Source organism: Muscardinus avellanarius (assembly GCF_963383645.1).
Source record: "Muscardinus avellanarius genome assembly, chromosome: 8".
Lineage (NCBI taxonomy): Eukaryota > Metazoa > Chordata > Mammalia > Rodentia > Gliridae > Muscardinus > Muscardinus avellanarius.
This window is the reverse complement of record NC_137794.1, coordinates 102,333,830-102,347,784: the sequence shown is the minus strand read 5'-3', so window position 1 is coordinate 102,347,784 and position 13,955 is coordinate 102,333,830.

Genomic DNA, 13,955 nt, shown 5'->3' with positions numbered 1-13,955 from the left:
AGATTAAAAATATTAGGAAAAAGTCAGGTGTAGTGGTGCACGCCTGTAATCCTGGTACTTGGGAAGGCTGAGAGGAGGATCACGAGTTCCAGGACAGCCTCAACAACTTAGCGACGCTCTCAGCACATTAGTGAAACTCTGCTTCAAAATAAAAAATAAAATAGGGCTGGAGGAGTATAGCTCAGAGCTAGAACACCCCTGGATTCAATTTTCAGTAACACACACAATATTAAGAAAAAACATCGGCTTGTAATTCCCGCACTTGGGAGGCGGAGACAGGAGGGTCGTGCTGGTTCAAAGCCAGCCACGCTGGCTTAAGAGCCCGGAGGTAGAAGGGCTTCCAGGAACCCCAGTACCACCAAAAAAAAAAAAAAAAAAAGAAAGAAAAAGCATCGCATGCGCACTGAACATGCACAAACATTTTTCTTTTCATTATTCCCTAAACGATACAGCACAACCACTATTTCCATAGCATCCACATTGTATTAGGTATTATACTAATCTAGAGATGACAAAGTATATGGAATGTGAGTAGGTTCGATGCAAATACCCTATTTAGTAGAAAGGACTCGGAAATCCATCCATGGATTTTGGTATCCGCAGGGGGTCTTGGAAGCAACTCCTGTGGGTGCCAATGGACCTACCACTGGACTTAGACTACATGCTTGCACTGGTCTAAGTGCTTTGTACTTACTAATGCATGCCAGCTTTATAACTCTTCTATTTTAGAGATGAGGAACCGAGGCAGAGAGAGGATGCCCAGGTCACACACAGCCTCTGTTGGAGCCAGGATTCAAAACCCAGCAGCTGAGTCTCAGGCGCTTTACCCTTCCCATGGTGCTGTGCGGCCTGGTCTTCAAGATGCCGGCTGCCTTCCCAAAGTGCTTCAGTTTCCACGCCGCTGACTCGATCTCTCTGGCCTCAGACGCCTTGCCTGCCCGCCCAGCTCTCACCTGTGAAAAGCCTGTGTCTGTGGGGGAAGCACTGTTTCTCAGACACCCGTGAGGTACAGATGCATTATCAATTGGAAGCCGCAGGCTCCGAAGGCCATGGGTGCTCAGTGACGCTCACGGATTCTTATTCACTTCTCAAGCTGTGAGTCATCAGAGAGGTCAGAGTCTTAAGCAATGAAGGGCAAGGTAACTTTAGTGAAGGTAAAGACAGAAAAAATGAGCTAATACCTGGTCTGCCAGGAGGAGGAGGAGGTTCCACAGGGAACGCCGGGAGCCTGCATAGAACTTGGTAAGGAGTGAACATTTTATAAGAAATTCATCAGAGCTTTTTTGTTGTTGTTATATTATTGTAGCATTGGGAATTGAACCAAAGGGCATACACTTCCATCCCTTTTAATTTTTTTTTTAAACAGGGTCTCCCTAGATTGCTGAGGGTCCTGTTAAATTGCTGAGGCTGGCTTTGAACCTGTGATCTTCCTGTCTTGGCCTCCCAGATACTGGGATCACAGGCATGCACCACCACACCTGACTCATTATTTTTAATAGGGAGAGAAATGGAGACACCCAAATATCCAGAATAGGGAATTAGATTAAGTATTTTACTTTCACCTGATGAGCTAATCCATAGCCATTAAAAGCTGAGCCGCTACCCATTAGATGGGCCCTGACTCCAGTTTGTAAATACCTATGTGAATCAGTGTTATATACATATCAGAAAAGCAGCTGACTCACTCTTATCAGAAAAGCACAGGAGAATATACTAAAATTAAAACCAGTGTTTATCTTTCGAGGGATGGGATTACTGGAAATTAAACTTTTTGTGCTTCAGTTTTTCAGATTATTAGCATTTATGTAATAAATATGCATATTTTTGTGCAACTGAAAAATAATAAAATATTTTGTTCCTTTTTTCCCCCTGGAGGTGAGCTTATGTGCCACAAGGATTAGAAGGAAAGATTTGTAATATCCTGAAAGGGTTTTGTCTTGAATATTCAGGAATTGTTTTTCCCACTCCATCATGTTGCCTTAATCTCACAAAAATCACTTTTATTAGAAGGCAATGTGATGTTTTTACATTAGCCTCTTGAGTGAAATAAGAAACAAGTGCACCAAATATATCACACTGTCCACTGAGGAAGAAAACTTTGAGGATGTTGCTCATTATGTCCCTGGTCCCCAGATGAGAATTCATAGGAATCATCTTTCCCACTCCTCATTACGTGACAAGCTACTTCTCTGAACATCGGAAGCACCTTTGCTTAAGAAAACTGATCCTTGCCGGACGCGGTGGTGCACGCTTCTAATCCTCAGGCTTGGGAGGCGGAGACAGGAGGATCGCGCAGGTTCGAAGCCAGCCTCACTGGCTTAAGAGACCCTGTTTCCAAATAAAAAATATAAAATAGGTCTGGGAGTATAGCCCGGAGGTAGAAAGGTTCTATCCCCAGTACCACCAAAAAAAAAAAAAAAAAAAAAAAAAAGAAGAAGAAGAAGAAGAAGAAGAAGAAAAAGAAAAGAAAACTGTGATTCTTGATATTATAATAGTCTTGCATATCTTTGCTTTGGCCTCTAGGAAGACAAAAGTTTTATCTGTTTAGCAGCTACACAGAACCAGCTTTAAAAAAAACAAACAAAAAGTAGTTAGCATAGACACTGGTATGTAGTTCTGACAGCTAGCTTGCTTTGATTCCTTCTTCTCTTACAGTCTTTTGTAGTTTATGTAACTTTGCAAGTTGCCATCAACAAATACACTTTGAAAGGAATCCATTGCTGAACAGTCACTTATTAACAGGCATGCCACCTCTCCACACCCTTAGGGACCACTGAGCAGAGCCTAGCGCTCACATGGGTGCACAAGGACCACCTCCGCTTTCATCTGTTTTCCAGATTGAGAGTCTAAAGGGAACCTCCTTTTATGAATGGATTCAGTTTCTTAAAAATAGGTTGGAAGCCATCTGAAATAGTCACACACTTGGATGCATTTTACTACATGTACTCAAATGGCTTTACATGTTTTAGGTTTTTGTGTTACATATAATAGTCTTATAGTATCGTCACCTGTCATTATTGATGTCAATTGTTGATTATTCTAACCCAGACCACATCTATCCCTTCAGCCCACCCCACCTCTTTTGTATCCTTCAGAGCCAAACTTCTCAAGACCACGGGCCGCCTCCTTTGCTCACCACCTGTTCCATATTTGCCCCATTCTATCTGAACGTTGCCCTCATCACCCTATTAAAACCAGCCACAGAGTCTCCATGCCAGCGCATCCAGTGCACTTCTCTCAGGCTTTTGGCTTCTCAGCAGCATCTAGCGTGTTGACTCCGTGCTGCCATAAACCTCCTGTTCTTTCTCCATATACTGATGGGGCTCTTCTCTCCTTTCCTCTCGCCAGCCATCAACACTTGGCGGCCTTGAGGGCACCACGAGGTCCTCTCTTCCTCTCACTCCGCACAGGCCCCTGGATGATCCCATGCATGCTGAGGTCTCCAGTTGCAAAACACCATCGTCTCCCAAATTCTCTCTTAACTCCCATAGGTATGGATCTGACTGCTTGTCCAACATGTCCATTAGGTTAACTTCAAATCCAACATGATCAAAACTGTGTTGAGGACTTCATGGTCTTTGGCACGAGCCAGATTCCTTTTCTAGAATTTCCTTCCTTCCTGAATGATTCTTTCTCCCACTCATCCAAACTGGAGGCCCAGAGCCTACCTGTCCCTCTTCCCCCATCCCTGTGCACCCAATAGTATCTCGCCAACTTGCCACATCTCTTTGTCTCCATGGTCACCCCTTCAATGCAAGCCACCAACACCTCCCAGATACAGAAAGCATACTATTATACCTAACAACTGCTTTCTTTTTTTCCTTTTTGGTCCTCTCCCATTAAGAGAGGTACCAATATCAGCCCTAAAGGCATATACTTAGCAGCGATTAGACTCATTGTGTTTGAGCTTCGATAGCCTATTTCTTGCTAGCTAAAGTGGGTTGTGTGATCAAGATGTGGGAGTCTGTGGACCCAGGTTGGCTCCGAGTTTCAGCAGTGCCCCGTAGCGCGGGCCCCTCTCCTCCTCCACCATCCTCACAAGCAGCTTCTGGCCCCGGATGAGCCACGCACAGTAGTAGAATGGCTGTCGGAACTCCAAGTCCCCAGGCTGCACATGTAATTCGCAAGGCAGCGGGACAGGAAGGTATCTCTCTCTCCTCATAATCCTTTCTTTTTAATAGGGAATAAATTTCCCCATCGAGCACACGACCCGGAGCATGCTATCTTGATTTCCTGGGGATGCCTTAAGAGGCTGGGGGCTTAAACAGCAGAAGTCAATCATCTCACAATCCCGGAGGCTGGAAGCCTGACGTGAGGTGGCACAGGGCTGGCCCCTGCTGAGGGCTCTGAGGGAAGCATTTCTCCTTACAGAGCTGCTGCTGCTGTCTCTCTTACTCCATTTGCTTTCTCTCTTGTGTGTCTCTTTGTCCAAATTTCCCTTTTGTAAGAAGACTGGCCAGACTGGATTAGAACCCACCCTCCTGACTTCATTTTAACTTATTTGTCTCTGTTAAAACTCTACACTGAGGTCACATTAAAAAGTATTGGATTTTAGGATGCTACCATATATATATATATATATTTTTTTTTCTTCCCGTGGGTCTGGGGATGGAAACCAGGGGTATTCAACCCCTAAGCTACACCTCCTGCCCTATTTTTTATGCTTTATTTTGAAGCAGGGTCTCAGTAAGTTTCAGAGGGCCTCACTGAGTAGCTGAGGCTGCCCGTGAACTGCAATCCTCCAGTCTCAGCCTCCCAAATGCTGGGATTACAAGTGTGTGCCACCACGCCCGGCTCCCACCATATATTTTTTATGGGGTGGGAGAAATGCAACTTATAATGTGCCCCCAGCCCTAGACCAATCCCAAGAGGAGGAGAATTTCTGTGGCTGCCTCAGACCACTGAGATCCAGCACTCTGAAGGTGGGGCCACTTTACACAGCCCTGTGGCCATCAGAGCAGAAATCCACTGACTAGTGGAAATGAAATGATCTTGTGGTCAAAGGTCAATGTCTTCCGTAGGCACTCATTCAGCTCACTCAGGGAAACTGAGGCCCAGAGAGGTGAAATTACTTGATTTTTTTTTTGTTTGTTTGTTTGTTTGTGATACTGGGGATTGAACCCAGGGCCATTCTACCTCCATGATAAGCCCTATTTATTATTTTTATTATTATTATTTTATTATTATTACTGTTGTTATTGTTGTTTTGTTTCATTTTGTTTCATACAGGGTCACTGCTAAGAGTCTTATTAAGTTGCTGAAGCTGGTCTCAAACCTGCGATCTTCCTGTCTCAGCCTCCCAAGTACTGGTATTACAGGCGGGCTCCCCCCATACCTGGAAAAATAACATATTTTAAGTCACATAGCCAGTTAAAACAATCCTGTCTGCACTTCCCCTGACATTGTGCCTAAATATGCTATATTAGGTAGGGGTTACTAGTACATTTTTTTGCCAGAAAATAAAATTGTATCTTCCTTGTTCCCTCTCCTAAGACTTCTCTATCCAGGCTGGAGTGGGGAAATAACAAAAGACCCAGTATTTTAAGTTAGGACTCTTACCTTCCTTCCTTGCCCCAAAGCCTAGTTTTGATTTCCTTTTTGACTCACTTTTTCTCAATTGCCTCTGAGAGGCCACTTGAGTACAATTCTAAGTTGCCAGACAAAACTCACAAATAAGGTAAACCAGTATAACCTTCCTTAGAGTTTCTACCAGGTACATGAAGGAAAGGTAGAGCTGGCCACTGCCTTGGTGTCTCTTAAGTAAATGGAGGCCATACCCAAGGGAGGGGGAGGGAGAAGTATTGACCAGCGATGGTGTCCTGTGGCCGGAACAGGCTGCGGCGGGAATTGCTAAAATAGAAGCTGGCAACACAGCCACACAGACTGTTCTCAGAAATGAAAGCTTCAGAATTCACCGGGACCTTCCCAGTCTGTCCACACTACCTGCATCAACGCCATCTATTAATATTCTTCCACAACGGCTTTGCTTTTGATGGTATCTTTTTTACTAAGTGCAGGAAGAACACACACCTAGAGTTGTTTAGGCCAAAATGGATTCTCAGGAAAAACCAAACAAAATAGGAGCAGAGGAGTCCTGTGCAATGCATCTATTCGTTACAATCAAGTAATCCCAGCATTTAGGAGGCTGAGACAGGAGGATCGTGATTCGTGGTCAGCCTCAGCTACTTAGTGAGGCCCCTTGCAACTCATTGAGACCCTGTTTCAAAAAAATAATGAAGAATAAAAAAAAAATAGGGCTGAGGGTATAGCTCAGAGGTAGAATGTCCCTGGGTTCCAGCCCCAGTAGCACAAAAAAGAAGTACAAATACTTTAATAGTGCACACAACTGGTTGAATTGGCTCCTATAGGTTAAGGACTCCTTGAAACAGGTGGTGACTGGACTGTCCTCAAAACCCCTGTTGAAATGGTCATGTTTCTGAAGAATAAAACTATGCATATGTATGTGTATATGTGTGTGTGTGTGCGTGTGTGTGTGTGTGTGTGTGTGTGTGTGTATCCTATGAACAGGAGCATAAAATTGTGTATTCACACATATCCCTCTCTGTATCTGTACTCCTCCTAAGTATAAAAGTATGGACGAAGCCATGCCTATTTGTAAGAACTTCCCTGTGGAGAAATGAGCGGCATCCTAGACTGCCAGGAGCCCCTCCCCTTTCCTCTCCCCAGCAGCCCCGACAGTGACTCCACAGCTGGATTCTGTCCCTCACTTGCCTGCCCCTCCCTTCCCACTGAGCCCCCACTCCGGCCCACAGTGCTCAACACCACCAGGGTGAGGTGGACCAGGACAGCTGGTTGTGGGGAGCAAGCGCAGGATTTGAGGAGAAGAACAATGGGTTTCCACACACTCTCTCCTCCTGCTGCCTGTGACCTCAGCCCTGGTGTGGGGGGCACCAGGGATGGCAGCAGGTGAGGCCCACCTCCCCTCCTCATCTCCTCTTCCTGTCCTCAGAACAGAGCTTCCTAGCCAGGCGTAGTGGTGCATACCTGTAATCCCAGTGTTTGGGAGTATGAGACAGGAGGATGGCACAGGTTTGAAGCCAGCCTCAGTTACTTAGTGAGGCTCTCAGCAACTTAGTGAGACCCTGTTTCCAAATAAAGTATAAAATAGGTCTGGGAGTCTAGCCCGGAGGTAGAAAAGCTCCTGGATTCCACCCCCAGTACCACACACACACACAAAAAAAGAACAGAAGCTTCTTGCAATATGAGTGGAGACCTGAGGTTCCTGGATTGAGGAGACAATAGAGACAGAGGCTGCTGTTCCAACAGTGACAGGAGGAGAATTTGGAGACAGGGGATAGAGAGGAATTATAGCCATGAAAAAAGGAGAAAGCAGAAAGGAAAGTCCCAGAGAAAGGGGGGAACCAAGCCTAGTCTCCATGGTTGCAGCAGAGGTGGTCAGTGACAACCCCTTTCTATTAGCCTTTGTCCTTGTTTCCTCTTTCCACATCCGGTCCCCTCTCACCTCCCGTCAGTCACGGGGTCCTCCGAGTGCAGAGAGCAGCTGACTTCCTCGCCCATGGATTGCTGATGGAGCCTGACTCAGGGATGCCTGCCTTTTTGTACCTCACAAAGGAACCTGCTGCATGTAATGAGTTTTTATTTAGAGGCAAATACATGACATCACACCCCAGTGACTTCACTCTTCCCCGTCCATGGCCTCTCCACCCTGGCCCCATCTCCTCATCACTGACCTTCTGAATACGAAGATCTGTCTGGGGTTATTGGAAAGGACTGTCGGCCAAAGGAAGGTGATCTCATGAGTTTAAGTAACTGAAGACCTGCCGCAGAGCCGGGAGTGAGGCCTTGGAGTTGCTCTGTGTGTTCTGAGCAGTAGAGCGGGTTTCTCTGGTGGTTTAGGGTCTAACTACAACTGAAGGAAGTGTGCCTGGGGCTGAGAACCCATCAGAGCCCTCCGGCCAGCTCCCTGCAGGCAGCTTCCGCAGTGGCCTCCCCCAGCATGGCGCCGTGGCCTGGGCCTTCCTGCGCTTGCCCTCTCCAGGGCGCTCCTCTTACCACGCTCGTGTGCAGTTGGGAAGGAAGAGTTGGGGGGAAGCATTGCCTTGGTGGGGCATCCTCCCTTGAGGAAGATTGGCACCGTCCTCTTGACTACACTGTTGGTGATCTTCACGCTTTGCCACGAGAGTGTGAGGTGGACTAGAAGAGTCGGTGCACGTCTCCACATCTGACCTGGCGCGGGCCACGTGTGACTTGCTTTGGGCAATGGAGTGCGCGTGGACACAGACTGAGCGGAGACCAGACGTCAGGTTAATCTTGCTTGTCAGCTTGACTGGCTTGAGAGACACCTGGAAAATTGGTTAAAAAAAATTTCTGGGTGCTTCTGGGAGAGTATTTTCAAAGAAAATTGGTACCTGAGGCAGCATACTAAGGGAGCAAGACCTGCTCTGAGTGTGGACAGCACCATCACTAAGCTGGGGACACGAACCGAAAAGAAATGGAAGGGGAGGAGGGCTCGCCCCTCTCATCTGAGCCTTCTTCAGTGGGTGCATTTCTATATAATTGTATTGGTGCATTGTAGTTATATATTATAATGAGGTTCAGAGTGATAGAAAGATAAGCACTTGGTATGATAACCCCGGATCACACCCTGCTCCTTCCCCACCCCCGTACATGTTATTGAGATTGGCGTTGATTGGTATGTAACTGTACATAGCATTATTTGAACTATCTCCTTCATCAAGTCTCCTTTTTCCCCACCTCTCTCTCTTAATCCCTTTCCATTATTTTGAAACAGGGTCTCGCTAGGTTGCTGGGTATCACTCCTTTCTGAGGCTGCCCTTAAACCTATGAGCCTCCTGTTTCAGCCTCCCACGTACTGGGATTACACATGTGTACCACCATGCCCAGCTCCCTTTCTAATATTTTATTGGAGCCTCCCCTCATTTGTCGAAAGTCTCTTTTATTTCCCAAATTCTCTCTAACTTCTACACATGAAAGAAAACACACACCCCTTCACTTTCTGTGACTGGCTAATCTCAGCATAATATTCTCTATGTCCATCCATTTTCCTACAGATGACATAATCTCGTTCATCTTCTCGCTCCTGTCATTGCCCGTGAACATCAGACTCCAGGTTCTTCAGCCTCTGAACACAGACTCGCACCTGCAGCCCTGAGGGGATTTCTAGGCCTCAGCCGGGGCTTTATCATTGGTCCTTCCTGTCCTGAGTCTTCCGGCTTTGGCCAGGAACTAGATTCCCTGGCACTCCCGCCTGCAGGCAGCCACCATGGGGCTATTCAGACCCTGAGAGCGGCATCAAATCTAGCAGATCCCTCTTGGATCTGCATTCCATTGTAGCTGCTCCTCTGCAGAACCCTGACACAGCATACTTAAATGTGCGTGTGTGCTGTCCTCCTGTGCCTCTCAGGAGCGAATGTCTCTGTCGTGCATGAACTCTCTATTGCGATGACCTGGCCTACAGTGGCATGTGTGGGAACACAGTGGGGTTTTCCAGCCTGGCTGCCCACTTAGTATCTCAGCGTATGCTGGCATTGACTGTCCCGGACCCTCCTACGCTGGCTTTTCCCACTGCAGGAGCAGAGATCCTTGGTGGATTTTCTCTTCTGTATAATATCTTGAAATGTTTCTCTGCTGGTCCCTTTGCCACTTCCAGGCTACGGTGTTCCTTTTCAGTCTGTCTTGACTTTCAGAAATTGAGAGATTTGCCTCATGGATTGAGCCTTTGTCTTGCAGCTAAAATCACATTATTCATCTCTCCTCTTGCCTTGTCAAATAAGTTCAATATTCTAGTCTAAAAAAACAACACCCAAATAGACCAAACTTTTGAGTGTAATTGCAGATGGTAATGAATAAATTTCTTTTGTTTTCTAAGTTTATTTTTTTTTGTGGGTTTGGGGATTGAACCCAGAGGCATTTGACCTCCAAGCTACACCCCCTGCCCAATTTTTTATTCTTTATTTTGAAACCGAGTAGATGAGGCTGTCCGCGAACTGCGATCCTCCAAGTCTCAGACTCCCAAATGCTGGGATTACAAGTGTGCACCACCATGCCCAGTTTATGAATACATTTCTACTAGGGGCAAAGGCAACAAAGGAAATTATATTTCCAAATATGTAGGTGTATTATCAAAGGCAATACAATCCACTACGCAGAGGTAATGCAATTCCAAAGTGCCGCATCTATCCTTCCAACACAGGGCCATTTGCAGAGAGGCTTTGACAACTCTCCCTGGAGCGTCTTAGTGACAAGAATTGGTTTGAACCAAGTCTTCATGTGTGTCCTGGACAAACTCACTTTTTGGCAAGTGAAAAAAATTATTTCAGAACACTGTAATCTTGCTCTATTTATATAAAACAAATTCTTAGCAGATGAATTAACTCTTCAGTAAATTAGACACTTTTTGAAAGTTACTTTAAACCTTCACAGCCTGTGCAGTGACACACAGGCCTGAACTCAAAAGTGTTTTAATGCTCCAGGTTGAATGATCCGCTTTCACAGTTGTGGGACTCCTAATCATTTTTGGACAAAAAGTCCCGATTTCCATTTTGCGTTGGGCCTCACAAACGCCGTAGCTATTCCTGCTTTTGGGTCTTTATGAAGAAAAGAAAGGTTCTAAGTGATACTTCAGTAACCTTTGTCCTCTGCCTGATCATTTATGAATTCACACGCATGCTTGGAATCTGCTTCGGTGACTGAAACCCTCTTCCACGGTAGGCTGAGCTTTTAAAAGCCATCTTTCACCCCTTTTAATTGTGGCAGGAAGGGTCACGGGAGTTGGTCTGGTCTCACTGGCTTTCATGCCTAGGGGAAATATAATATTCCCTTCCACTTCCCTCCCCCATCAACTCAGAAGGCCACGCTGTCCCCCAGGTTTCTGGTCACTATTCCAAACCGGCTCTGCTGCTTCTGTGCTCCTCCTAGAAATAAAACGAATGGTGGGAATTTGCTCCTTTTGGGAGAAATGGCAAGTTCAGCCAAGGTAAGTCTGCATTTCTGATGATGGTTTTAAAGGAAATCCCAACAGTGAAGAAATAGGAACCTGGTAGGCAGCGTCTCCCAAGGATGCTTGGTTGATGGGAGACTTGGGGTGGTGTGGAGGCTGGGCCTGGAGCGGCCCCCAGGGCTGACTCAGGTGGGTCAGAGGCGCCTCCCTCTGCTGGAGGAAGATATCCCACATCCTGGTAGAAGATTGCTTGGAAAGCATGTGGGCCAGTGCTGGTGAATATTTAATTTGTACCTTCTAATGGCTTGATTTTTACCATCTTTCTTATTTAAAAATAATTCTGACTTCATTCCCCCCGAAAACGTAAATGAAGGCAAAATAGCGCTGAGAAAGCGTTTCCAATGGCTTCCTAATCATTTGGCTTGTTGTAATGCCCAGATTCAAAGCTCCTTAGGTACATTTGAGGTTAAGAAGACTCTCTGAAGTGCCTCACCACCCTCTCTCAGTTCCTGTCCTGCACAGGCCCCGTGCCTCTTACTGGAAGAATGTCTGAATGATTAATTACCAAATAAGAACAGGGTAAGTCGTGGATCTTTAGTGCCCCTCCCTGTAAGGTGCTAACAGTAAGTATCTATTGAGTTCACCAACTGGATGACGATTATGCTCTTTCTCCCTGAACAGACGCGGGGCGGAGACAACCTGTTTGCGATCTGTGACACGCGGGTACCATTCTATACCAGGAGTCACACTGGGAGTGATAGGGAAGAATGGAGAGTGAGCGCCTCTGGATACATAGTGTTCAACACCGCAGGAAGGATGACGTCCAGCTGTCTAAACTATCCCGCTGTGCCCGCTCCCTAAACTGGCCTCAGTAGATCAGTAACAATTGACATTTCTATGGTCCTTTACTGACTATAAAATGCCTTTTAAGTACACGAGCATATTTTCAGGTTTCTTGATCTGAGAAAATGCAAAAAGGTAACTCCCCACCTGAGCTATTTCTTATGGATTTGGAAAATAAGTAGCAAAGATAAGATCTTTATTTATTTGCTGGGCATTGAACCCAGGGTTATTATACCTCTGAGCTACACCCTCAGCCTTTTTGTTTTTTTAATTGTTATTCTGAAACAGGTCTTCCTAAGTTACTGAAGCTCTCACTAAGTTCCTGAGGCTGGCCTCGAACTTGTGCTTTCCTAGATCTCAGCCTCCCAAGTGCTGGGATTTCAGGCGTGCACCACTGTGCCCAGCAGTGGTAAGACTCTTATTCATATAAACCAAGTGACCGAGAGAACAAGATGACGTGAGACTAACACCCAAGGTTTGCTCTTCCTGTGAAATTGCTGGACGGAGCACTTCCTTCCCTCCCCGCTGCTTCTCCACCTTTGCGTCTCCACCCCTTGCAGCCGATAGATAGGCAACTTGAAGCCAGGCGTGGTGGTGCACACTTGTTATCCCAGCATTCAGGAGGCTGAGACAGGAGGATCGCAGTTCGAGGACAGCCTCAGCTACTTAGTGAGGCCCTCTGCAACTCAGTGAGACCCGGTTTCAAAATAAAGAATAAAAACTAGGGCGGGGGGAGTAGCTCGGAGGTAGAATGCCCCTCCCTACTCAGGGGCCCTAGCTAGGCCCAACAGCTAGCCATTGATGATGTGGCCTGTGACTCCTCTTCGTCCGCCTCCACCGGGCCTGGACGCTGCCCAGAGCAGCGGTTCTGTGCGTGCTCCATGTTCTCCAGCCTCGGGCCTCTGCCCAGCGTGTCCCTTTCACTTGCACCAAAGGTCAGCACATTGTGCTCTTAAGAGCCAGAGAGCAAACATCTGACACTTTGCACCCCACACGGCTAAGCTCACAACAGCGTCAGCACACAGTACATAAATCAACCAGGATCATGGCTGTGTTCCAGTATACATCAATTTAAAGAAATTAAAATTGGAATTTTATATTGTGGTTATGTATCATGAACAATGATTTGTCTTTGGAGTTTTTCCAATCATTTAAAAATGCAAAAACTATTCTTAGCACATGGGCCATGTAGAACGGGTGATGGGTTGGACTGGGTATTTTGCCCGTGGATAACCTAGACCACTAATCAGTCCTTTGTGGCACGTCAAATGGAATCCTCCTGGGAAGCTTCCTGGGTGTTGGGCGTCTTGGGCGGAGCCCTTCATCTGCGCTCCCAGGGGACCCAGTTCGTGTTCCCTCAGCTCTTTCCCTACGATGCTCCAGTGATCTGTCCATGTGTCCGACTGCTTCCCAACAATCAGGTCCCTGGACACATGTGTGGTGCCTCCTCCCCGGAGTCCCAGGCCTGGCCTGCTGCTCCCAGTGGGGTCACCCGAGGCCCTGAGCAGCTGCTGGGCAGAGCTGGGCATCCTGGAATGGTGTCCACGTCTTCTTTCTGACTCGTCTGGAGCCCTGAAGGACAAGAGGTCACTACAAGAGAGAAGGGATTGCGTGGCCTGCACTGGGGGCCAGCCTCAGGAGCTAGACCTGGAGAGGAGGGCGCAGCAAGGTGGAAGTGTGTGCTATGGTTTGCTGGGTATCCATCCCCCAAATTCATGTGGCCAGCCCTGACCCTGATGTGATGGCTCAGGAGATGAGCTTTGGGAGGACTGGGTCATGAAGACAGGGTCCTCATGAATGGGACTGGGGCCTTAGGACAGAGGCCCCGGAAGCTGACTTGCCCCTTCTACCCTGTGAGGGCACCGAGAGGAAGGGATGGGGCAACTTGTAGGTGTCTACTATATTGGGAAAGGACATAAAGCAGTTTCCTTATGGACTAAGTCAATCAACTTTTAACATATACTATTTTATTTTATTGAAAAGTCCCTTGGTCAAGACCACATGAAGATTCCTTACCTAGACACATGCTGGAAATAAGAAGCTATCTCCCGGAGTAAGGTTTTGTTTGTGGCTAATTGGGTATGGGGTGAGTGGGCAGGTTCTGTTGGAAGAGTATATTGAGGAGGGGACTTGGCATTCTAACCCTGAAACAGTTTAATATCTTAAACTT